Source organism: Chiloscyllium plagiosum, chromosome 7 (assembly GCF_004010195.1).
Source record: "Chiloscyllium plagiosum isolate BGI_BamShark_2017 chromosome 7, ASM401019v2, whole genome shotgun sequence".
In the NCBI taxonomy this organism is placed as follows: Eukaryota; Metazoa; Chordata; class Chondrichthyes; order Orectolobiformes; family Hemiscylliidae; genus Chiloscyllium; species Chiloscyllium plagiosum.
In genome coordinates, this window is record NC_057716.1 from 85,161,033 (window position 1) to 85,188,374 (window position 27,342).

Below are 27,342 nucleotides of genomic sequence, written 5' to 3' on the forward strand. Positions count from 1 at the left end.
TTATATTTCATTACCTCCATTCTGCAGTTTTTACAGGAACCAGTTCAACATAACATTTTCCATTCAGTCCACTTCTCTCCATTTCACCAATGTGTACATGGAATAACCATCAGATGATGCTTCTCTCAGTTTCCAAAGAAATCCAGTACAGAAAACCAGCAGCATGACTCAGGCCAGCAGTTCTATGTCTGTGCCAGGATGAATCCTCTTAGATTCCTTATATTGCTACAGGATGTGCCTCATTGATCAGAGGCTACCTTCTGTCTGGTAGTCAATAGAAACACAGACTCCTCTCCTAACCACACTGGCTGCAATCCTTCTAGCATGCATGAAACCCTTCTATCTGAAATCTGACAGACAGTCTGCTCAGAGCTGAAAATGTATTGCTGGAAAAGCACAGTAGGTCAGGCAGCATCCAAGGGGCAGGAGAATCGACACTTTGGGCATGAGCCCTTCTTCAGGAATGATCAGCTCTGATCTCCAGCATCTGCAGTCCTCACTTTCTCCTAAAGTCTGCTCAGAATCAACCCCGGCTTATCTTGGTTTCAGGTATGAAAATTTTCTACCGTAGTCTTAAATCTCGACTTGGATGACTCCCATCTCACTCCTGATGAAGGGAGTACGCCCGACAGGTCGACTCTCCTGCTTCTCGGTTGCTGCCTGGCCTGCTGTACTTTTCCAGCACCACACTCTTGACTCCAATCTCTATGCGGCGCGTTACTGAACTGAACAGATTACAATACTTCCATGAATAGATTATACCTTGAGACGATTTGGAAATTAAACCGTTTTATACCACATCATTCATCATGTAGTTTGCTTTATGTAAACTTCACTCGGGGATCGGATTGGAACTCGACTACCGAATTATAAAAGAACACCTCAATTCTGTTGCACACTTCAAAACGACATTTGATTTAAAGTCGGGAAAATACTTCTATTTCTACATAAAAAGGGCCTTATTTACAATGATGGATTTACCTTCCAAATTCGGCAAGCAGAATCGTCCCTGTCACGAGCTACCCTCAGTAATATCAGTCTTCGGAATTCAGCAAAAATCGGCGATACCTTCGCCGAAAAGAGCCCAAATGAGGCAAGCTCGCTGACGAAAATCCGCCCAGGAAACCTGCAACATCGAACAGAAGGCATTTGATCCACTGCCACAAATCACGAGCCGACAGTAACAAACCGTGCGATCAGAAAACGAAACCTTAAAGCGTGAATACTTCGCATCAGACATAATCTCTACCTGGTGGAACAAATGCAGCGTTAATTCTGACACATTTGCACGCCCACAACACAAAGTGATGATGGAGTCATTCAGCAAGCCCCCGTAAAGAAAGGGGCAGAATTACATTGTCTAAGCTCCAAGCCCGGCTCCTTGATCAGCCTCTCCACCACCACTGCTTCTTCCCAGCCCTGCTGCCTGAACTGCTGTGCTCTTCCGGCACCACTAATCCAAAACCTCCACCATCACCCCCGACTAAAATAAAACCAAAACCAAACCCCAAACCCGGAACGTGAACAGAAAATTGAAGGTACCTCGGTCGAGGAGGGGATGTTGTAATAATTGTAGAAAGCCTTGCGATGGAACAAACTGCTATCTCCCAGCTTCTATAAAAAAAACTGAATAAGATCACAGATGTTTTGAGAGAAAAATGTATTTCTTTTCGAATAAAAACGTTAAGAACACACAGCAGGCGACTGATGATGGAGGCTAGAAAACAGCAGGTGACTCAAAGATATGGACTAAGAGCTCTGAACTGAGCGGGATATATAAAATATAAATAACTTTGCATATGAAATAGTAAACGGTCCACGTTTAAAGGCCAGCACAGTGACAACACTTACCTGAGCAGGACCCACTCGCTCCAACAATTACTCAGGTAACCGCGACGCGCCTTTTATATAGTCCCACCCACCACCCTCTGCTCTCTGACCTTTCATGACCTCCTACCTCACACGTCACTCGACCGGCTCCGCCCCATTCCCCAACCCGGAGCATTCTGGGTAATCTCAGTCTTGGAACATGCGCAGTGTGCCGGGTATTTTCAGCTGCAGGTTTTTTTTCCTCTCGTTCTCTCTTGCCCCTCTCCCTCTCTGTCTCTCTCTCCGTGGCTTTCTCTCTCTCCTACCTTCTGTGTTTCCGAGTAAAGCCTCCGCAAAGTCTCCAGAAATAAACCGGCCGTTTCTCTTTTTTGTTATTATGAGTCTACATTCCCAACCGGATACATCCCGAGCGTCTGAAAAACTTCCTGGATACCTCCCTTAACAACCAGCCGACCTCCCGGGCCTGGCCAGCAGCCTTTTAAGTGCCATTTCAGCCCTTTATTACCCTTTGTTTTTGAGTTTTTCTGAAGCGAAAGCTTTGGAGAGGAGAGTGTTGAAGGTAAGTGATTGCAAAGCAATTGTGGCCTCCTTTTTTATTTAAAAAATCTTATTTTATTAAAATGAAGTGCAAATTTTGGACTATTATATAAATATGTCGCTGTGTTGATAATAAAAGCTTATTGAAGTTGGGAGTTTAGCATGTAATTTTTTGGTGTGTATATTGCAGAAGAGGGACGTTGCTGGCTCTTGAAAATGGGGTTTAATCTGGTTTAAAGGCTTCTATTTATCCGCCCCCTCTTTGCTGCTGCTGCTGATGATGATGCTACGTTGCAGGCCACGGCCATGCGTGACTGCTGTTTACAACAGTCCAACTTCAGCTCTTGTGGGTATCAACCCCGCAGTCATAAGAAAGGTTGTTCCATCTTGTTGCAATAATGTGTTCGTATTTGGAATCTCTGGAAAGTGTTTGAAGTAGCATCTTCAATATGGTACACAATTTTCCTCACTATTGAAAATGAGAATCGCCTGTTAGTTAAGATACCGTCATGTTTGTGATTTTTCATATTTTGAATATTTATAGGCCCAGTAGGATGTGCATTACAATACGTAGCGTTTTAGCACTGAAGACACGTTTGGAGTTGAAGGATTGCAGTAGTTTGGTCATCCTGCACTCCACGATTACATTTTTATAACATAATTGTGTTTAATTAATGTTTTAACAATGCACTGATGGCTAAAGCTAAAGGGCACAGTAACTCAATGTGTGGATAAGTATTTTTTTAATGTAATTGTTCAAATGATGCCTTAAAGTGGATATGCTTTACCTTGAAAAAGTGATATTGTATTTTTTAAACAAATAAACTTTTAAAGCATTTTTAGATGCATGTGAGGAGAGATGTATGTTGAATTTATATGTTAAGTATATAGCATCAAGTAATTTAACAGTTTAAAGTTTCATGTGTTGTTTGCTTTGAAATAAGAACTTCACAATACATTTTTTGCAAGTTGCTAAAATGTTATTTTTGATGTTTTGTAAGTTCTATTAATACAAAGTTCTCAGATTCCTTTGTACATCTAAATTAAATTATAATATTATTAAACCTTTATATATTTAATTTTTACATTTCTTATTCTCCTGGAGTTTGCTTTACGTGACACCAGTAGATTTGATTTTTCTTCTTCTGGAGGGATATAATGGATGTAATGGATGTATTTGGTCTCTCTGGGGTTTAGGTGGCTTCAACATGGTATAGTAAGGGAAATTTGAAATCAAATGGACCTTGTGTTTTAAGTTTGGTGATCTGTTACTTGAATCAGTTGGATATGCATTACCCCAGGATACTGTTAATTTGACCAGCCAACTTAGTTTATTTATGGCTTCCAAAAGATTGAACTTGTTATTGGCCCCTATGTTTCCTGCTGTTTGGCTGCAAATAACTGTGTCATTAGCTCAAGAAGTTGGTCCTTGTTCAATGAGCATTTGTCATGAGTTGCAACCTTTTAGCCCCTGCATGTACTTTGGAGTCCCTCAGCCTTAGTTTTGTCCATGTGGACTGAACCTCATTGGTGTTGAGTAAATGGGATGTGCATCTGAAGTGACCATTGGTTACCCAGAAGCCTTGCAGGTTTGTCTATATTTCTCAACAGCTTGATTTGAAGACTGTTCTAATTTCTGCTTAATGTTAGGAGTATTGATTGAAAAATTGATAATTTTATTGTTCGTTAAAATTGCCAACTGTACAAGTCTGGAAAATAGGCTTACCTGGTTTTAATTGAGAATTCTTCCAAGTACTTTAATTTGGTTTCTTATTTGCTTTTGGTTTTACTTTAGCTCAAACTTTTACATCATTTCTACGTATTTCAAATGGCTGTTATTTTTAATCCATGCTAGTCGTGGTAAATAAATTAAACAATTATTGATACATCTTGTAAAACAGTTTGTTACTTTTTCCAAGTTTCTTAAGCATATGTTGTGTTTTCATTTTTCAGAATTAGGAAATATTTAAGTAGAAGTTTTGGAACTTTATGAAGCTTTTAAAACTGTTTTGAAATTAAATAACTTGCCTTGGAAGAATAGATATATTCTTCAAAGTATGTTATTCCCGTTTTCATTCTTCTGAATGCCCTGATAATCTTTTAACACACCACCTCCTGTATGTGTTATGATTAATATATGCTATCTTCTGTTAAAATGAGTATACTTGATAAGCGATGCTACAATCCTTAATGGAGTACATGCTAAGAAATGATTCCTTTAACTGGGAAATTTAATAAATGGGATCACAGCTGTAGAATAAGGGGTTGGTCATGTTGGACTAAGGTGAGCAGCAGTTTCTTAAGACACTCAGCCTTTAGAAATCTCCTTTTCGAGAGCTGCAGATCCTGTCATTAGGTATATTGTCAAAGGTCAATTAATTCTTGAGGTACTAAGGAAATTCAAGAATGAGTGGATAGTGTGGGATGACCGTGTTGAAGTAGATCTTGATGGACGACAGGTCAAGTTTGAAGAGCTACATTACCTTTTCCTATTTTCATACATTCTTACATAGATATAAACCTAACTTGGATTACGTTGTACACTTGCTAATGTAACATTAGCTCACTTGAGTACGACAGTGTTAATTGCACAATTTGGTTTTGTTGTTGTTGCATTGCTACAGCAATATCGTATCTAGAGAATTTCATAAACTCTCCCCAACACTTTATGGTTTATGCTAGGCAAATTTTTTTTTAGGTAAAGACAGAAAAGACAGACAGCATCTTAAGAGAAGTAGTTACGGTTTCAGATTGACCCTTTTTTCAAAACTGAAAAAGTTAAATGCATAAAAATTTAAGGAAACTCAGTGACAGAGAAAATAGGAAATGATAACAAAAGGGGTGATGGTGCAAGGGTAAGGATAAAACATTAAAATGTAGTCTAGAGGTGGTGAAAATGGGAGTAGCAGAGTCATCAATTGCTTTTGTCCTAAAGAGTGGAACCAAAAATTATGATTTGACATTGTTGAATGTTTGAGTCTGGTTGGCTATGATCTAATTAATCAGGAGATAAGGGATTGTACATTGAGCATGGGGATCAAGTGGAGAAATAAAATGAAAAGAGCCACAAACGTTGGCTCATTCATATGGCAGAACTGTGGTGTTCAACAAGAGAGTCACCCAGTCTGCAATTAGTCTCTCCAACATAGAAAGGACCACATCATTACCAGCAGATACAATGTAGTGAATTGAAAAGTTTTGAAAGAAGCATTTTGGCCTCTGGAAGGTGGCAATGGTAGAGATAAAACAGCATAATTTACATCTTGTGTTTGTTTGATGGGAAGGTTTTGTAATGAGAAAAAAGTTGCTCCATCTCTGTTTCACCCCTTTTGGTTTTCATGCCAGAACTGAGATGTTTTTGTTCTTACCACATATTCAATGGGCTTTCATACCTTGCAGTGTTACTGCCAACTCCTCCATGATGTCACTTCCAAACATATCTTTCCCTTCTCTTTCAGCATTTCAAAGAGACAGTTCTACCTGGGTCCATTGTTCATTTGTATCTGACATCCCTTCCCCTCACATGAAAAATCTGTTTTTGGTTTACATAGGTACAAATCCCACTAAGCAACTCAATCAACAGAGAGATGTTTTCTACAGTCACATTGACAGATTCAAAAGGTTCATAAAACCTTTGCTGGCCATCATATTTTGGTGATGACACTCAACCAACTGAAAATTAATTCTAATAAATCAGAATTCTTTCCACCTGTGGAAGCACAGAATGTTAGTAATCTTTCACATGAAGAAAATTATTAAACTGTAAAGTACTAAAACTGGTGCCTTGAATTTGTGAACCATTTTGAATTACATGCTTCTGTAGTGGACATGAAGCATACCAGTTACTGTGCTACATATCGATTTGTCAAGGAACTGAAGGAATTTTTAAAAATAGAGGCTTTGTATTGGAAGTAAGAATATTTTCATTTAATAAGTGACAGTACGTAAATGATTAATTTTTTTTAGGTATGCTCATTAAAAGGTGGAAATGAAGTTACTTTTTATACGTAATGGTCTAGAATTAATTTAAATCAATTCCTATTTTGTATGCAGTGAAATACTACAGTACCCTGAAATGTACTGTTAACCACTGGATAAAATCTTGGGTGTTTAACAATATTTCAGTTTATTGATATGGAGTAGGCTGCAATTTTAAATTTATTTTTGTTTATTCTTGGAATATTCTGGGAAGCTAGTCGTAGATTGGAAAGTGTGTGTATATTAACCTTTGAAAGGGACTAATAAGGAAGTTAATTTTCGACCATTGCCTCACTGTGTTTAGACGTCAATGTGATAGAAAGGTAAGAAATCTGAAGCAGCATTTCACTTGACATTCCTATTTAAGTATGTTTTCAGATATAGCCAGAATAAAGGAATTCTAAGTCATTATCATTAGATTCTAAAATTAATTTCAAATACAGAATGTTTAATAATCAACTTTTTCATTATTATAGTTTGGTTATTACTGTACTTCCTGTTGTACAAACAATATTGTCCGGTAGAAGCTGCTGACTTCATCACAGGTGTGGCCTACAGTTTTAGCTACATGCAGTAATATTAGTAGGAAACACTTTGCATATTCTCCTAATATAGATCAATATAATTTAAAAGTGACGTATGCAGCAACTGTCTAGCACAAGGCTCAAGTTAGAAGGCAAACAATCACAATGATCAAAACACACGTTAATACTGTTGTTTTATCACTGTACCAACAAAAACACATGCATATGTAGAGGTAATGCATATTAAGATCTCATGCTCAACAACTATTGTGCATTTTTCAGTTTATTTACCTGAAATGCCATAAAGGTATTTGAATTCACAGTTAGCCAGGTGTATCTAATGGTTAACATATTAAACAGTGGTATGATCACCTATTTCCATAAATTCAGAACCAATCTGCAAGTTTTGAATGATTCTGAATTAGATCAGAATTTGCACTTAGCATGAGTGTAATTGACTGGTACTATTTTGTACAATTGTTTACTTGTCTGGGCCAACCTCCTACTACCTAACTTATTTCCCAGAACATTTGATGGAAAGGACAACATTGTTACTCATCTTGAGATCCAACCAGTCAATATTTGTGTCCATCGTCCATATCTTCACTTTGAGTATATACCCTATTCTTATTTGCCATTTATCCTGTTCTCGTACATCTTGTATCTACTCTTCTCATTCTTGACTTCTAAAATTTCTTCATTTCTATACTAATCCATCCTACATAAGTTTAATCATCTGTCAAATTGCATCATAATCTACTCTGTTCCAACATTAGTGACCACTTTATTTCCAAGTCTGTCGTCATGTTTGTCTTTTTTATAAGCCTCATGGAGATTCTTGACCATTTTCTATTACGCATCTGTTCTATAGCACAGAGTCCAAATTTGAGACTGTACTCCAGTTATGGTCTTACTGAGATTTTGTGCTCATTGATTTGAATTGTTGCTGTTATGTCTTGTGAATCTGGAACTCTCAAATATCTCTGTTCTTGTATTTCATCCAAATTTGTCCCTTTCAGTTGCTCTTTTCAACTAAAATGTGGCAACATTAAATTTCATCTCACTTTTTGCTCATTACAACATCTTATCAGTACTCCCTTGCAGGTTAGTTTGTTCTTTAGAATTATTTACAGTATCTCATGCTTTAATATTTTCTGTAAAGTTGATCTATGCAGCGGGCAAACTATCAAAGTCCTTGAAAATATCCCAGCAGCATCTTCAAACATTGAGAATCTGTCTTTAACTTCAGCTTTCCATTTTCTTCATTTTCGGCAATCTTTAATCAAAGTTGCTATCATTCACATAATTACGCACTTGATAATCTGATAGGTCTTGTGTGCGATATCTTGTAAAAGACTTCATGAAAGTACATGGTCAGCAGACGAACTGTGGGTCTCTATCCTTCTTTTCCAGGTGTATCCTTAAAGAATGTCTAGAAGCATAAAATTTTCTTTCCAAAATTTATGTTGACTGCTCTTTTTTTTTCCCCGTCCTCTGGATGTTTAGTAACTTTATCATTTAATTAAAAACTACAAAATCTTCCCGACCACAGATGTTAAAACCAACTTGTCTGTAATTACTGTGTTTTTGTTGCACTTTTTAAAAATGGCTTGTAGAATGCCAAAAATTGTAGAATTTATCTGTTCTCAAACTTACTAGAACTTGAAAGTATAATTTCTGCCATTTCTTCCCCAGAATTATACAGAGGGTCTCTTCAGATCCAAGTTTTTTTATTAACTTATACAATTTAACTGATTTTTCCACATGCTTTCTCTTAATCAAAAAAAATTCTCAGCAATTTTCAGCTTTTGAAGATCTATTGGTTAACTCCCCTCCAATATTCTTGACACTGGAGATGCTTCAATAAAATACCATTTGCTAATTTACAATTAATCTTAAACTCATTATTTGAACTTTCAGGATTTCAACTATAAATTGAGTTCTTTTCGACATATTTATGGAATACAGTTTTGTATGATTTTCTGGAAAATCTCTGTCTCATTTATTTATGTGTAATCTAATTTTCTTGATATTTGTCAGTGCCTTAAATTCCCCTATTCAACTTTAGCCTGTTTCTGCCCTCCTTCTCCCTGAGAAACTTGAAATAGCCTCCTTTTCCACTGATCCAAAAAATTGGAGATAACCTTTTCAGAAATGAAATCCGACAACGCTTTCACAAACTCTTCCTCAGAATGCTTTGGTTTCTGGAATAAGTGATATTTTCGGACTGAACTGTTTGATTGTTGATGCATAAAGGTAAACTGAAAAACTGAATCAAAATGTAGGTGAGCCTTTTTGCTTGAGCAAGAATGATTATGTTGGCAATTGAGCATTAGCTGAGCAAGTAGCTTGGGTAAAATCTAGAACATTTTTTAACAAGGATTATTTATGAATCTGTATCCGCACACTGTAGTCCCATACAGAGTTTTGTACATTTCAATCAGCCATATTGAATAGTAAGACAAGGCAGGCTGAATGGCCTGCTCTTGTTTCGATTTGTTCTTCTTCCTGGTTGTCCCTGTCAGTTAGCTACTGGTCTCTTAATTGTTGGATCCCGTTCAAATTCCATTCAGACTGTTGGAATTAAAATTTTTGATGCAGTACCATACAACAGGCTTGCAAGCAAAATTACAGTTCATGAAACAAAAAGGGCAGCAGCAACATGGACACCGGAAATAGAATAATGGGTGTTATTTTGGCTGAGGGAAGGTTTGCAGTGGAGGTCCCCAAGAGTCATTGCTCAAATGCTTGTTTTTTTTTACAGATTTAAACAATAATCTACATATTAATGAACAGGACATGTTTACAAATGATAAAAACTGAAATATTGTAATCTGTGAAGGATAGTGTAGAACTTCTGCAGCAGAAACTACAGGAGATAAACATGGAGGGAGTGGATATGTGGATGAAGTTTGTTGTGAAGTGCTACTATAAGAGGATGTATCTATCAATTGGGAACAAGAGCAGGGTTTCAAGAGCACAGTTCTTTGACAGTTACATCACAGGTAGACAGGGTGGTCAGCAAGGTGTTTGGCAAGCTTGCCTTAATTGCTCAGTCCATTGAGGTATAGGAGTTGGAATGTCATGTTGTGGTTGTGAGGCCACTTTTGAGTGAGTGGTTCAATTTGGCAGTTGAAACTTTATTGCTGGAACAGCACAGCAGGTCAGGCAGCATCCAGGGAACAGGAGATTCGACGTTTCGGGCACAGGCCGAAGAAAGGGCCTGTGCCCGAAACGTCGAATCTCCTGTTCCCTGGATGCTGCCTGACCTGCTGTGCTGTTCCAGCAATAAAGTTTCAACTTTGATCTCCAGCATCTGCAGACCTCACTTTCTCCTCAATTTGGCAGACATTGTTGGCTGCGCCTTCAGGGTATTCCTTTGTCCCTAAATCGGCTTTCACTGAGCCCAGAAGCTGTTAACTGAACTGTGAATTTTGTCTCAATTTTACTTTTTTAATATTACTAATATAGGTGCCGTGGTAGGGAAACTTACAAAACGTTTCCTTGTACTTTTTGTGTAAAAGTACAATTGACAACAAATTTCTATTCTTTTCTATTCTAGATGGAATAGAAGGGCATGCTAGCCAGTAACATAAAAGGAGATTCGAGAGTTTATTTTTGGATACTTTGGACCACTGGTAAATGAATCTGGAGCAATAATAATTGGGAATAAAGAAATTGCAGAGCTACTGAATAGGTACTTTGCATCAGTGTTCACAGTGGAAGACACCAGCAGCATACTAAATGTTTTCGGGGCTGAGGTGAGTGTGGTGGCTATATCAGTAAGGAGAAAGTGCTGAGGAAGCTGAAAGGTCAAAGTGGATAAATCGCCTGGACCAATTGGACTACATCCAGGTTACTGATGGAGACAACTGAGGAGATTTTGGAGACATTGCTGATCTTTCAGGAATCACTGGAGTCACAGAAGGAACAGGAAAATTCCTAACATAACATCCTTGTTTAAAAAGGGAGGAAGGCTAGCTAGCCTGACCTCAGTTGTTAGTAAGGAGGAGAAAGTGAGGGCTGCAGATGCTGGAAAAGTTAGAGTCAATAAAGTGTGTTGCTGGAAAAAGTACAGCAGGTCAGACGGCATCCAAGGAGCAGGAGATTTGACATTTCAGGCATAAGCCCTTCATCAGGAATGTGGAGGGAGAAAGAGGGACTGAGAAATGTGGGGGTGGGGCTGGGGCTGGGGGGAAGGTAGGTGGTATGGTGATAGACCAATGCAGGTGGAAGGTGATTGTGCAGAGGAAATAACTTTGGAGGTGCAATGGAGAAGAGACTGACTGAGATCCTTGTGGAGGGAGGAGGTGAACTTCTTCAAGGTGGGCATCCTTGGAAGATGCTTTGTAGTATGGTTTTCAGCAACTAGGAGAAAGTGAGGACTGCAGATGCTGGAGTGTCAGTCGAAAAGTGTTGCATAATTTAGAGTTCATTATTAAGGATGAGACTGTGGAATACTTGGAAATGCAGGATAAAATAGGGCTGAGTCAGCATGGCTTTGTCAAGGGAAGGTCAAGCCTGACAAATCTGTTAGAATTAATGGGCGGCACGGTGACACAGTGGTTAGCACTGTTGCCTCACAGCACCAGAGATCCGGGTTCAATTCCCGCCTCAGGCGACTGACTGCACATTCTCCCCGTGTCTGCGTGGGTTTCCTCCGGGTGCTCCGGTTTCCTCCCACAGTCCAAAGATGTGCGGGTCATCTTTGCATTCACCATGCTAAATTGCCCGTAGTGTTAGGTGAAGGGGTAAATGTAGCGGTATGGGTGGGTTGCGCTTCGGCGGGTCGGTGTGGACTTGTTGGGCCGAAGGGCCTGTTTCCTCACTAAGTAATCTAATCTAATTCTTTGAAGGGGTGATGAGCAAGTTTGAAAAAGGAGAACTAGTGGGCATGACCTGTTTGGATTTCAAAAAGCCTTGGACAAGGGCCACAAAAGAGGCTGCTAAATAAGGTAAGGACCATGGTGTTAGGGACCAAGTGCTGGCATGAACAGAAGATTGGCTGACTGGCAGAAAGCAGAGAGTAGGGATAAAAGGTCTTTTTCATGCTGGCAACTGGTGACCAGTGGAATTCCACACGTCATTTGCAACTACTGCAAATAGTCCGCAACTATTCTTGCTGTGTATTAAGGTCTGGACGGAGGAACTAGGGACATTGTTTCTAAGTTTGCAGATAACACAGATATTTGGAGGGTGGAGCAGTGTTGAGGAAATGGGGAGGCTGCAAAAGAACTTAGACAGTCTAGGAGAGCGGATGAAGAAATGGTATTTGGAATACAATATGGGAAAGTGTGTGGTCATGCACTTTGGGAGGACGAATACAGGTGAAGCCCATTCTCTAAATGGGGAAAGGCTTCGGAAATCTGAAGCAGAAAGGGACTTGGGAGTTCTAGTTCAGGATTGTCTTCAGATTAATTTGCAAGTTTAGTCGGCAGATGGAAAGGCAAATACAATCTTGGCAATTGTTTTGAGGGGTCTATCTACTAGAGTAGGGATGTATTGCTGAGGGTGTAATTAGGCTTTGGTCAGACCACATTGGGAATATTGTGAGCCAATATTGAGTTTGGACCCAGAATCTAAGGATGCATGTGCTGGCCTTGGAGGGAGTCCAGAGGACGTTTACATGAACAATCTGGGGATAAAGGGCTTGTTATATGAGGAGCGGTTGAGGGGGATCTCATTGAAATTAACAGAATACTGAGAGGTCGGGATAGAGTGGACATGGAAAAAATGTTTCCACTAGTACGAGAGACTAGGACCCAAGGGCACAACCGTAGAATGAATGGACGACAGTTCAGGACTGTGACGAGAAATTTCATTAGCCAGAAGGTAGTGAATTTGTGGAGCTCTTAGCCTCAGAAGGCTGTGGAAGCCAAGTCATTGACTGTACTTAAGACTGAGATTGGTAAATTCTTGTTTACTAAGGAGATCAAGGTTTATGGGGAGAAGGCAAGAGAATGGGGGTTTAGAAGAGAATAGAAATATATCTGCTCTGCACATATCATAGCTGATATGATCTGTGGAATGGCCTAATTCTGCTTCTATATTTTATGGTCTTATGGTACTTCACTAAAAAGCAAAACAGAGGAAAAGTGTTTTCATGTAACAGATGGCTATGATCTGGGATACAATACCAGAGTATGTGATGAACCCAGGTTGGATCAAAGCATTTTAAAGTGAATAAGATGGTTATTTGAAAAGGAAAAATGTGCACGGTATGGGTAGGATAAAGGTAATCAATTACTGCACATAACGATATGTACATTTGGTGAACTGACATAGATAAGATGCACTGAATGGCATACTCATATGCGGAATTTTGGTGATTTTATGCCAATCTCAGGCATAAAAATTACTGTTGAAGGACATGGAAATATCATATTGTGCACAGCATTGCACATCAGGATTTTGGGCATGAAACATATTATGAATGAAGAATGGATGAGATCTTATTCTGAATCTGACTGTAATATACCTATGACTTATGATGGATCTGTGAAATTGATGGGTTTTTAGATTTGGGACATTGAGTGGTACACGGATTGAGTAGTTGAGGTTGAAGGTCAACCTTGATTATGTTGAGAGTAGATCAGGTTGTATAATTGACACCCACTTCCAACATTTCCTACAATCTGTACTGCCATGCCAGCAAACTGCAAGTCCCATGCATGCTGGCTGTGTACAAGTCATCCCCTTTGCAGTTGCACAAAAAAAAAGGGAGTTTCACACTTTTACACTCAAAAGGAAGCTATTAGCCCCATTTCAAGAATTATGTTCAAACCTGCTCAATGCTGGCAATAATATTTCTGATGTTAATCAGCTCAAATTGTTTTAACAAAGTATTAACAAGGAGGATACTATTGTAATTGTATTGGATGCTAAAAATCAAATGTGGAAAGTTTTCAAAATACCCTGTATAGATGTTTCTGAATGCTGTAAATTTGTGTTTCAAACTCACATTTTGTTGTAGGATTTTTCTTTGCTCAATGCTGTTTTTCTGACAAATTTACAAAGATAATTTGTTACATGACTGAAGTATTTTGAAATTTTCATTGAGTCACACATCGAGTCTGTTGTTAGTCAAGCTTGGACTATAGTTTTAATGCAGCATTAATGTTTGTTTCTGAAATTAATTTTCTTGTCAGCTGGTGGCAGTTTAATGCAAAATATGTCCTAACCAGTAAACTACATTATGCAGTTTTGTGGGTATATTGTGCTGGGCTTGTAAACTAAACTAGATTTGGTGTGTAGCTCCAAATATAAACCAAACCACAACCGAAGTGCTGCAGATTTTTACTACTGCCACTTGATGATAGTGAGTAAAATCTATTTCTAATCCTGTAAGTGTATCGAGGTGCAGTAGAAGAAATAAGGCTCTTTCCTTTATGTAAAGTAAAACAAAGAACTGTGGTTACGGAAAATGTGAAACAAAAACAGAAATCGCAGGAGTCTAGTCTGGTAGCAGCAGTGGAGAGAAAACCGTTAACGTTTTGGGTCCAGTGACCCTTCTGCAGAACTGAGGGTAGCTAAGAAAAGTTGGCATTTAGTGCTGAGGGGTTGGGGGTGGGGATGGGTGGTGAAGATTTGAGCAGATGGGTCGAGACTGAGCCCAGAAAAAAAGAAAAAGTTAGGCAGACAAAGGGGTAGTAGGCCAGAAGTAAAGCTGATAATGGAGACAGTGAGCAGGTGAAAATGGGTAGGCGGTGCTAAAAGCAGCCCATGTTGTGACAGTGCCTGGGATGTGGATAAAGGATGTGGAAGAAGGTGTTCGAGTTCTAATATAATTGAATTTGATGTTGAGTCCTAAAGATTGCAGAGTCCCTAAGCAGAAGAGATACAGTTCTTCCAGCTTGTACTGAGCCTGGCTGGTGGTTGTTTTGGGCCTGCTACAGTGCCCCAGCAACACGTCTCTTCAAGGAAATGCATCTTAACTGTACACTGTCTTCATAACTGAAATCCCCCCTCTCTCAAATCATTATAATGAATCTTTTCTGCTATTCCTCAATGCCTTTGCATCCTTCCTGAAGTACACCTTCCAGAACTGAATGCATTTCAGCAACTGAGGCCAAGCTAGTGACTCTTATGTGTTTGGCAACACCTCCCTGCTGTTTACCTTAATTCAAAAACAAAACCTAGTTTACTGTATGCGTTACTAACTGCTCTCTGTACCTGTCCTGCTATCATTAATGACATGCATCATTAATTTATACACCCAGGCCGCTCTGTTCTTGCACCCCTTTTAGTTTTAATTTTTAACTTTTTTTTCATGTTCTTCTGACCAATGTGAATACATTGATACAAGGGCCCCTCCTTTTTTTTTTATTCCTGTTCCTTTATTGAAGTCAGTTAAAGGGTGTTGCTCAAACCCTGGTTTCCAGATATGAATTTTTAAATTACACCAGCAAAAATCCTTTAAGGTTAAATAAAAAGTTAGGGGCTTATTAATAAAACACTCAGAGTATGGTGAAATTGTTTTGGTACTCCATGTGCACACAAGCTGTCAGGAAAATAAGGAATACAAGATAAGAGGGGAGATGTAGATAAATTCCAAATGTTGGTAATTGTTGTGAATTCCCAGGTCAGTGTCCAATAATAGTTGCTTTGATGAGATGGACCCAGACATTTTCTTCCTTGCAGGCAAAGTGTAGATGACTTTCTGGCTAGCAACTTGAAAGCACAAGGGAGAGCATCTAATACACACTGCCAACTAAGTCAGGAGTTCTGCTTTCTTTCTGTAGGTCAAACAGCAACTGATTTAGAATCCCAGAATTGGATTCTTAAGCAATTCAATCAGTTCCAACTTTGGCCATATTTCAAGGCCAGAGGTGCTGAAGGTCATGTTGAGGGGCGAATTAGAAAATCATTAAATAAACAGCTTGGCTTTACTTCCCCTGTCAGAGTTTCCATCACTAAAATCATTTGCATTCATTTTGGCATAATAGGTCTTGATGTTTTCCTTTGTCCAGTGCTGTCTGGAAGCAGACCTCTTCTCGACAGTTCCTTAGTGCCAGCTTTAGCCATGTCCACACAATGCAGGAGGATCAGAAGCTTCTAAAATACAGTAAGCTGATCAGTCTTGGCCATTTTGAGAGTCCAGCAAAGTTGTCCATTTTTTAAAAAAAAAAAATTCAACTCGACTATAGAATTACAATTAGGTTTTGTCAAGTGCAGGGATGCAGGAGTGCAATGAAAAGTTTACATTCATGGCACTATCTTACCTTTGGATAAGATCTTAGGTAAAAAAAAAAGAAAAATATGTTCCAAGCTCAACGTTACAGTTCTTCTCAGCATAAAGTAGTAAATAAGAAATAAAGTTGAAGTTCCAAATTGCAGTCCTTTTTTAGCCATGGGCTTGCAGTCACTGTGCTCTGAGCTTTCCCCACGAGGCCTCGATCTGTTGCCCTGTGCTGAGGTCAGTCTCTTGAACCCTGTGCTGCCATCTTGCTGCTGACTGCCATCCAGGCTCACCAGCTGCTTCCACGATGCCACCAACCTCGTTGCTGACCTGCTTTGTGCCCCCAGCCACTGCCATCATTGTAGCTACCTCCATGACCGAGCTCCCTCCAGAAGGTGGAAAGAAAAGAAAGAAAAGCAGTTGGTGTGATGAACTCTGGCTCAGGAGCCCACCTCTGCCACCATCTTGGATCAGAAAAGTATTGAGAAGAGTACGGATTTCTTCAGGAATTCTCTTTATACCAATGCCGACAACATAAACTCAAATAAGTTAAGTGTAATTCGTAACACACTTCAGCACTTGCTGATTAATCCAATTGTAATCACATTGAGCATTGGACATTCATTCTGAGTTTTTGCATGCATCAGCTGGTGAAGTGAGATCAGTGCTGTCTCCACAGTGAATAGTAAAAGTGATGTGTTATTTGATATGATTTAGGATTTATACAGGATGTATAGCTCAGGTGCCTGATGTGGCACCAGCACTAATTGATGTGCCGCAATATTCATCTATGTTTTAGGCAGAGCATCCCTTTGACTTAACGACAACGTTATGTTGTTAGAAAACATCACGCATTGCTGCAACAAAAACACTCAAAATGCCACTCTGCCATATCAAACATTTAATAATATGGATGTGAATGCCAGTTCTCCTCACAAATATTTGTCATAGCTGGTTTCTGACAAAATCATAATCTCAGAATCTCTCAATTTAGCCATCTTTACAAACTCTTCCATCACTGTCTTGTGCATGTCCTAACTCACCAGGAACAACAGACTGACAGCACAGTGGAACATTCTTAATGTCAACTCTGGATCCTGAGAAGTCTTCCATCGTTAGGTCAGATAACTGTCTTGCCTTATTGGAATCAGTGCCCCTCCATCACTTAAAAAATGCATTTTGGGCAGCAGGCACACCTAATTTGAGTCTTCATGTTCCATCACCAGTAGGACCATTATTGACTGCACTGGTTCAGTTCTGAAAAACACTGTATCTGCCACAAGACCAATCTGACAGCTAAGAGAACATGAACCAAACAGATTTAGACTATTCCTAGATGATCACAAATCTATTGTTAGTTACTAGTGGAATACAGATTCTGAAATAGACTGACAATAGACATGAAGTTGTATCCCCAGGCTTGTAAATCTAGACACGCAAAGACACAGTCTCTGTCCTAAAGTTTTGAACCTTTAACCAGAGATGAGGAGCACATTCTTTTGAGAGTTGTGAATCTTGAGAATTCTGTACCTCAGAGGGTTGTGGATGCTGCATCACTGGATGTCTTTTCGAAGAGCAGTGTCTTGGAATTGCAATGTGTGGGGCACATATAGGAAAGTAGGCTTACCGCAATTTTATTGAATGATCATTAGTATGGTTAACTTGTCCTATTTCTTAAGTTCTACTATTTTAATATGTGATAAAATTGTGGTACTTGTCAGTTTACCTCACTGCAATATCACACCAAATGTGGGAATGATGCCACAGTGCTATTCTTGATTGATCAGTCACCCAGAGAACTCTGGTAATGCTCTGCACTGTAGCAGATTACAGAATATTAATTCATACAATCTGGAATTCCAAGTCAATTTGTGACCATGAATTCCTCTTCATTTGTATTAAAAAGAAAATGTCCAGTTTTTAGATTGGAACTCTCTTCTCACATACATGTGACTGACATGTGACTTCAGGCCCACAACAATGTTTGATTCTTAACTGAAATGACCTCACAAACTGTTGATGTCCCACAATATTCATGTGTGTTTTAGGTAGAACATCCCTTTGGCTTGATGGCAACTATATCAAATTCCTAAAAACCCTCAAAGGATTGAAATCAGACAGGTCACTTGGGACTGAAGTTGGCATTAGAAATGGCAGTGGTAAATTCGGCCAGTGTCCCCTGCAAAGTTCTCCATCTTAAACATCTGGAGGCTCGTGCCAGAATTGGAAAAGCTGTCTTACAGATGAGTCAAGCTATTGCCTGCTATCATGATAGTTGCTGATTTTTTTATCTTACAGACCATGGCCCTGATAACATCATTACTGGATATGACATGTCCCACGTCAGATAGTAATGCTGAAAATTGTCCAGACCTGTCCTGGCCTCTCAGCAAGATGAATTGACCTGACCAGTTATCACTCCATCAGTCTGCTTTTAAAGCTTAGCGAAGTGGATCATCAACAGTGCGATTAAGCAGCACTTAATGAGCAACCACCTCCTCAGTAATGCTTAATTTCAGTTCCAGCAGGACCATTCGGCTCCTGGCCTCGTTACAGCCTTAGTTCAAGCGTGGACAGAAGTGACTAACGTCAGAGGGTAGATGAGATTAACAGCTTTTGACAGCAAGGCAGCATTCAATTGAGCATGGTCTCATTCCTGATGAAGGGCCTGGGCCCCGAAAAATCGATTCTCCTGCTCCTGAGATGCTGCCTGATCTGTACTTTTCCAGCACAACACTCTTGACCATGGTGTCAGAGAGCCCATGTGAAACATCTGTCAATGGCAATTGACAGGAAATCTCTGATGGCTTGAGCTCTACTTCTCAAAGGGAGATGGTTGCAGTTGTTAGAGGTCAGTCATTTTAGCCCCAGAGCAGGAGTTTGTTTTAGGGCAGTATCCTTGACTCCACCATCTTCAATTGCTTCATCAGTAACCTTCTGTTCATCGCAAAGTCAGAAGTCTGAATGTTTGTGCAATATTCAGCACCGTTTGCAGCTCCTCAAACTGAAACAGCCCATGTTCAAATGCAGCAAGACCTGGACAATATCCAGACATGGGCTGACAAGTGTAAAGTAGCAATATTTGTCACTGTAGTGAAAAGCAATGCCATCTCTAACAAGTAAAACAATCTAATCATCAATGGCATTATATTGCTGAATTGCACACCTCATATGGGTTACCGTTGACAAGAAAATCAACTGGATTTAGCATAGAAATACTAAATCATGTTAGTCTGTCCTGTCCACCATCCACAAGGCAGGAGTGTAATGGAATATTTCCCACTTTGCTGGATGAGTGCATCTCCAACAAAATTCAAGAAGCTTGACACCATCCAGGACAAAGCAGTTCATTTGATTGGCACCACATCAGCAAACATTCACTTTCTTCACTACTTAGGTGCAGTAGCAGCAATGTGTACCATTGGCAAGATGCACTGTTGAAATTCACCAAGGCTGCTTCATCAGCATCTTCCAACCTCATAACCTCGACATCTAGAAAGCGAAAGAGAATATGTAGATGGGATCACCAAGTGCAAGTTCATGCCCCACCCACTCATCATTCTGACATGGAATTATTTTGTGGTTGCTTCAATGTTGTTTGGTTAAAATCCTGGATTTCCCTCCCTAATAGCATTGAGTGTACATACACAAAATGGACTGCAGCAGTTCGAGTGTCGCTCACCACTGCTATTTTTAAACAGCAGCTGCAGATGATCAATGAATGCTGACCCAAACATTGAAACCTGCAATTAATGGCTGATTTTTTTAAATAAAACAATTCCCCTCTAGAAAGCTGCCCATAAGCATGTGTAAGCTATTTGACCTACGTCACCATCAATCTAAAACCAAAATCATTCCAACCTCCTGTATTGAGTTGCAGTATTCAAGTGGCACTTTATGGACTGATTCTGAAATTGAGCTCCAGGTCATCATTGACTCCTTGTTAAAGCATAGGAAAAAAATGGGTATTTCATTAAAAAACCTGGAAAACCCAAAACTGAGCTAACTTTGGAGAAACTAAAGTCTGGGGATCTGAGTGTATTCATTTTCTGTGTTTATTTTGGATTTGCAGTTTCAATTATCTTTTATTTTAAACCTGGAAAACTCAGGTTGACTACCATCCAGCTCCCATAAAACAACACTAAATCAGCACGAGATCCTGGAAAATGCAGACTATTTTCCATATAGTCATAGAGATGTACAGCCCCTTCAGTCCAACTTTTCCATGCTGACTAGCTATCCCAACCAATCAGAATATTGAGTGCAGGAGTTAGGATGTCATGTTGCAGCTATAAGGACATTGGTTAGACCATTGTTGGAATATTGCGTGCAATTCTGATCTCCTTCCTAGTGGAAAGATGTTGTGAAACTTGAAAGGGTTCAGAAAAGATTTACAAGGATGTTGCCAGGGTTGGAGGATTTGAGCTATAGGAAGAGGTTGAATAGGTGAGGGATGTTTTCCCTGCAGCATTGGAGGCTGAGGGGTGACGTCGTAGAGGTTTATAAAACATGAGGGGCATGGATAGGATAAATAGACATGGTCTTTTCCCATGTGTTGAGGAGTCCAGAACTAGAGGACATAGGTTTAGGGTGAGAGGGGAAAGATATAAAAGAGACCGAAGGGGCAACCTTTTCGCACAGTACATGTATGGAATGAACTGCCAGAGGAAGTGGTGGAGGCTAGTACAATTGCAACGTTTAAAAGGCATCCGGATGGGTATATAGAGTCATAGAGATGTACATCATGGAAACAGACCCTTCGGTCCAACCCGTCCATGTCAACCAGATATCCCAAACCAATCTAGTCCCACCTGCCAGCACCTGGCCCATATCTCTCCAAACCCTTCCTATTCATATACCCATCCAAATGCCTCTTAAATGTTGCATTGTACCAGCCTCCACCATATCCTCTGGCAACTCATTCCATGCATGTACCACCCTCTGCGTGAAAACGTTGCCCCTTAGGTCTCTTTTATATCTTTCCCCTCTCACCCTAAACCTATGCCCTCTAGTTCTGGACTCCCCAACCCCAGGGAAAACACTATGTCTATTTATCCTATCTATGCCCCTCATAATTTTGTAAACCTCTATAAGGTCTCCCCTCAGCCTCTGACGTTCCAGGGGAAACAGCCCCAGCCTGTCCAGCCTCTCCCTGTAGCTCAGATCCTCCAACCCTGGTAACATCCTTGTAAACCTTTTCCGAACCCTTTCAAATTTCACAACATCTTTCCGATAGGAAGGAGACCAGAACTGCACACGCTATTCCAACAGTGGCCTAACCAATGTCCTGTACAGCCGCAACGTAACCTCCCAACTCCTGTACTCAATACTCTGACCAATAAAGGAAAGCATACCAAACGCTGCCTTCACTATCCTATCTACCTGCGACTTCACTTTCAAGGAGCTATGAACCTGCACTCCAAGGTCTCTTTGTTCAGCAACACTCCCTCGGACTTTACCATTAAGTGTATAAGTCCTGCTAAGATTTGCTTTCCCAAAATGCAGCACCTCGCATTTATCTGATGATGAGGAATCTTGGGAGACTTTATTTGTCTGACATAGACAATAGAATTGATCATAGCTTCCAATGAGTTAGCTTAGCCTTCGGCTAACTGAGGAAAAGTATACTTTGCTATGGTTTACTGTGTCATGATCCCTGCACTCCCTTGTGCATTCGATGCTTGGACAAGCAATGGTAAGCAGAGCACTAAAGAAATACAAGAAGCAATGTCTTAGCAGGATCCATCAATCTAATGATGGCAATGATGGTTCAACAGGAGCTTTGACTCCCAAGCCACATGCCCAGCATCAAGGCATTAATCACTTAAAACTGGGTCGACTGGTTGCAATGTATTTTTCTGATGTCTGATACCAAATTCCAAACCAGTTGTTCTCCTATGTACTTGGGTCATGGTAGAGGACTCCCAAGACGACGGTAGAGTATAGTTTTCAGAATGCCCTCCAATCATAAGAAGAGGCTAAACAGACTAAACAGAACTTATCCCAGACCTTTCAAAAACCCTTGGCAGGGACTGCAGATGGCGCATTTGGTTTACCAGCCATCTTGGAGCCAATTGAAATGGAGTGGAAACATGTCATCTTTGTTACCAATTGATTTCCTAAGAGGAAAGTGATCCTATGATCTTTGAAGTTCTAAAGCAAGGAGAGTAAAATTGGCCAGGGAATCTCTCTCACTATCCTGAGAGTTACGTTTGAAGCAAATGTATGAACATCGAGTGAAGTGTGGTTGCAGTTGCCACCATTATAAAACCCCCATTCTAACTGTCCAATATATTGCTACACCGACATACTCCCTACCACCTGCACTTGCTACCTGGTGGAAGAAAACATTTCCAATATGTAATAGCGAAAATCAACACTGGAGACGCAGAAGAAGTAAGGCGATGGAATAGTATTGTAATTAGTTTAATCTCTCAAAGCCCAGTTTAACGCCACTAGTACTTATTTTGCGTAGCTATTTCATAGTATGCCAAAATCCCATCTCACATATGTAGATGCTCATTGTTTTATTTGAATTCAAACGTTTCTGAGAGTCTCATTCAAATCAACTGTTTGGCTCAATGACTAACAGATGAAGGTCAATTTTAAATGGATGAAAAATACAAAGGAAAGCTGCGCAGTTTGCAACTTTTATCTTTCCTCATTTCCCTAACCTTAGGTTTTTTTTCTGTTTTATCTTGGTGGAGTGTGCTACAGGGACTAATGTTGGTTTTTGTGTTCGAGTACCTGCCCTTATGGGGGAAATGTAATTTTAACATGGAAAGTAATTTTGTGTGCTAAATTTGGAGTACCTATGAATGGATTTGCTGCATTGCCCCATGAGTACAATGAGAAGTTTGCATGTTACCACTTATAGGTAATCTTTGGTGAAAGGTACCTAGGTATAGATTCTAGGGTACAGTTTCTTAGGGGAAATAGAAAAGTAAAGAAATAAAAAGTCCAGAATTACAAAGCTTCAAAAATATAAAATTACAGCAATAAATTAGCAAATAAAGAAATAAGTTAATATGTCCTTCTGCAATAGTATAATTAAAAAACAAATTTAAAGAAGAGAGAAATTTGTGCATTTCATGGTTCTGGACTCAAAGGGCACATTCCCCCCCCCCGATGCCAATGAAAAGTCACATGCTGAAGCCACATAAGGAGACCCAGGCCAATGTTGACCAAAGTCGCCATTTTAAAGGAGTCCCAGGCTGGTCATTAGAATCCCAGACGTACTTTGTTTTCAAAGCTGCCGCCAAAACAGCCTAGTTGAAGGGCACAGCCACAAGAAACAGTGAAATCCACATCACATTCTCTACTGCAGTAGCCTCCCAGAGCATTCCTATTTTCCCAAAGCCTCCAAAGGAAGTTAAGATAAGCTTCATGTTAAAAAAAGAATTTCTTTTTTAGAAAAGAAAGTATGTGGTAGGCCTGCCGATGGATGCGAATGGGCCAGAAGCCCAAATGTTTCCTACAGTGCCACCTTGATCTTGTTTGATAGAATTTCAGCGTGGTATATCCTTGGTATCTCAAGCACGAAAGGTATATGGACTAAATTCTGCGTCAGATGATCTGAACAAAGCTAGCCTGCACCAAGTTGACAATACACATAGCAGCAATAAAAGAAATTATGAGCAACTCTTTATGGATCTCAAGTTTTAATGGTAAAAGTATCTGCACTCAACAAAATAAAAGTTGGTACATCAGTCATGTCTGCATATATCCTAAAAGAAGATCACTATTACAATATAACCATTCCATTACTACTACAACATTATTAGTATATGTCACGACAAGGAGCAAAATTAATTATGCCATAGAGTTTTAAGATCTTGGACAAGCAGCATTTGAACTGTCTGTGCTATTGCTCCAAGAAAATTCAGAATTTCAAAAAAGCAAAAAGTATTTTATTTTCGATTTGTACATGCCATTGGAAAACTGAATAGAATTGATTTTTCTTGGTACTTCCCAAAGGTCTGGAGAGAATTAAAAATAGGCAGTGCTGTTTAGCATTTGAACGAGGTCTTTGAAGTGGGAATTTGACCCATTATGTCCATGTCTATGAAAGAGCACTTTTCTCCTTTCTCCCCTGTGCATTATTTTCACAAAATAGTCCAATTCTAAGTTTGAACCTGCTTCAACCAGACTCTCAGGCAATGCCTTCAATATAATAACCACTCACGACATGACTAAGTTATTCTTGTCAGCCTCTTCGGGTCCTTAATCTTTCCACTTACTGAAATAGTTTCTCAGCATTGGCTCTGTCCAAACCCTAGTAATTTTGAGTGCCTATATCTAATCTTCCCTCATTTTTTCTCTTCAAGGCAAACTGTCTTCAGTCTATGTATGATTTGGATATGAGAAAAATCAATTACATTTTCATGAATCTTCTTGCACTCTCATCTTCCCTAAAGTGTGGCATGCAGAATTAGACATGACACTTCAGTTGAGTCTGAAGCATTTATTGCAAGTGTAACATAATTTCCTTCTGCCTCTGCCTCCGTTAATGAAACTTAGTATGCTGTGTTTTTTATTGACCACTCCCCCTGTCCTGTCACCTTCAAGGTCCCTATGCACCTGCACCTTTACAATTGTATGGTTTGGCCATAGCGTTCTACAGCACTTTTGATGTCATTCAACTGGTTTCATCCATGTTGCTACTGTCCTTTTTTATTTCAATAAGTTTGACCTTCCTTGCATGTCTGCTTTGTGACACTTCAGGAAATTAGTTTTGGAGCTCCATGTATAGCACGTAAACAACTTTGCCCTAATCAACTTTATGGTATCTCAGTTAAAAATTGGAGCTTGGCCATTTGAATATAATTTGTTCATAACAAAGACTGTTTTGTTGTCTAAATAGTATTTGCCCAATTGACAATTAATTTTGTCCTGAATTATTGTTTCTACTTGAAGTGCATATTACTTAGAAATGGTGCGAACATGCTTGCTTTTGTCATAGGCCAGATGCTTTTGCTTTTCTGTCTTTACATGTTGACATCCTTCCTTAAATAAGGTGCCTAGAACTGAGCACAATATTCAAAATGTGGTCTGACCAATGATTTTTAGAGCTGTAGTTTTTATTCTCTATCTCTGTATTTATAAATCCAAGGATCGTATAAGCCGCCTTAACAACTGTTTCAACTTATTTGACCACCTTCAGAGATTAATGCATTTAAACCCCTTCTGCTCCTGTACACCCTCAAAGTTGTACCATTGAGCGTGCATTATGTCTCTGTATTTCTTCTAAAAAAAATACATTACCTCACAGGAATAATGTACAGGAATAGTGAATGACAATTGGATACCATTAACTGTTACTTGGTTTTGTTTTGCTCTACTTCAAGCACTAATGTTTAACTACATTTCAGTGAGGATCAACATGTAAACATGTAAAGATTAGGGACCATGTAATTTAGTCATACAAGATGATTATCACTGTTTACAATAAATTGCTGTTGCAAAAGCCAAACCAAGAAAAGTGAAACAAGGACGATCAAACTTGCATGAACTTACTGCTTAACTGCAACTTTAATTTTTGCCTATGACTAGACATAACAAATGTTAATGCAAGTTTTTGGTAAACCAACTGAAGTAAAATATTTTGGTTGCTGGAAAGCTAAATAAAAAATGCTGGAAATATTTGGCAGGTATGTCAACATCTATAAGGATTAAAACAATCTGTGCTTCACCACCTGAAACATTAATTTTTGTTTCTTTCTTCATGGAGGTTATGAATCTTTTTTATTTTAGTTGTATTTAAGAGATGTAGGAATTCAATCAAAACATGTCATTATTCTCTCTGGTTGTGATCAGTAAAATGTTCACAATTAATATAATCAGAGTATTTTACAGAACAGAAGGTGACCATTTGACCCATCACATCTGTGCCAGCTCCTGAAAGAGCCACCCAGCTTATCCCAATCTCTAGCCCCATCTCCATAGCCCTCTAAATTCATCAATTTCCAATATGTATCCAGCCTTCTTTTGACACCTCCAATAGAGTTTGCTCTACCACTCTCTCAGGCACTGCATTAGAAATCTTAACAACGGAGTGAACAAGTTACTCCACATCTCACTCCTAGCTCTCCTGCTGACAATCTTGAAATTACGATCCCTAGTTACTGACATACTGACTTGTGGAAACAGAATAGCCGCCTTTGCCCTGTCAAAATTGTTAATAATTTTGAACACCTCAATAATGTCATCTCTTAATCTTCTCTGTGCTCAGGAGGATAAGCCTAATTTTTCAAGTCTTTCCTTGTATTTAAAATCCCTAATATCTGCTATTATTCTAGTTAATTTCCTCTCCGTGGCTTTAGCATCCTTCCTTAAATAAGGTGCCTAGAACTGAGCACAATATTCAAAATGTGGTCTGACCAATGATTTTTAGAGCTGTAGCTTTTATTCTCTATCTCTGTATTTATAAATCCAAGGATCATATAAGCCGCCTTAACAACTGTTTCAACGTATTTGACCACCTTCAGAGATTAATGCATATAAACCCCTTCTGCTCCTGTACACCCTTAAAGTTGTACCATTTGAGCCTGTATTATGTCTCTGTATTTCTTCTAAAAAAAAATTACCTCACAGCAATAATGTACAGGAATATTGAATGACAATTGGATACCATTAACTGTTACTTGGTTTTGTTTTGCCCTACTTCAAGCACTAATGTTTAACTACATTTCAGTGAGGATAAAATTAATGGTAGTTTTCCTGAGGAGGGGGAATTTCAAGAATGGGTGAACATTTTTAAGGTAACAGAAGGGAGATTTTAAAGAAGACATGAGGGGCAAAGTTTTTACAGAGGGTAGTTTGCATTTTGATTGAACTTCCTGAGGAAGTGATGGATGTGAGTTCAATTACAACATTTTAAAAGATGTTTAGATAAGTACATGAATAGGAAAGGTTTGGAGGAATATGGACGTGGAGTTGGGCGGTTGGGCATGTTTAGTTTTGGATTATGTTCGGCGTGAACTGGTCAGACCAAAGGTTCGGTTTCCATGCTGTATGACTGACTGTATGAAGTATTTTAGGACTCGGTTTGCCAGACTTAAAATAAACAACTCAGAAGATATTTCCAAACCTATAATCTCTACCTCATAGACAGTAGACACATGGGCAAGTTCAAAACCTGTAAGCTTGCCTCCAAGTATCACACCATCCTGATTTGGAACTATGTTGCCATTTCTTCATTGTGTCAGAATTCTGGAACACTCATTCAACACTGGAAAAGTGTCTTTATCATTTAAATTGCCATGGTTTAAGAAGATGGCTTACCAGCACCTTCTC

The 27,342-nt window shown here is 39.3% G+C and overlaps 2 protein-coding genes across 4 annotated transcripts in view; one reads left to right on the plus strand and one right to left on the minus strand.

Moving 5' to 3' along the window:
• orc4 (origin recognition complex, subunit 4) overlaps positions 1–1,918 on the minus strand; it is a 66,153-nt gene extending 64,235 nt beyond the window's left edge. For 2 of the 3 annotated variants that reach the window (XM_043694129.1, XM_043694127.1), the window contains exons 1-2: positions 1,852–1,918; positions 982–1,126 (exon numbers count right to left, since the gene is read on the minus strand). The gene's annotated coding sequence lies outside the window, so the exon portion shown is untranslated. Of the gene's footprint in view, positions 1–981; positions 1,127–1,355; positions 1,379–1,851 lie in introns of those variants that run through there. The other variant, XM_043694128.1, reaches the window with a different exon arrangement.
• Positions 1,919–1,983: 65 nt separating this feature from the next.
• Positions 1,984–27,342, plus strand: part of mbd6 (methyl-CpG binding domain protein 6) — a 239,446-nt gene continuing 214,087 nt past the window's right edge. The window contains exon 1 of the mRNA XM_043694121.1: positions 1,984–2,389. The gene's annotated coding sequence lies outside the window, so the exon portion shown is untranslated. The remainder of the gene's footprint in view (positions 2,390–27,342) is intronic.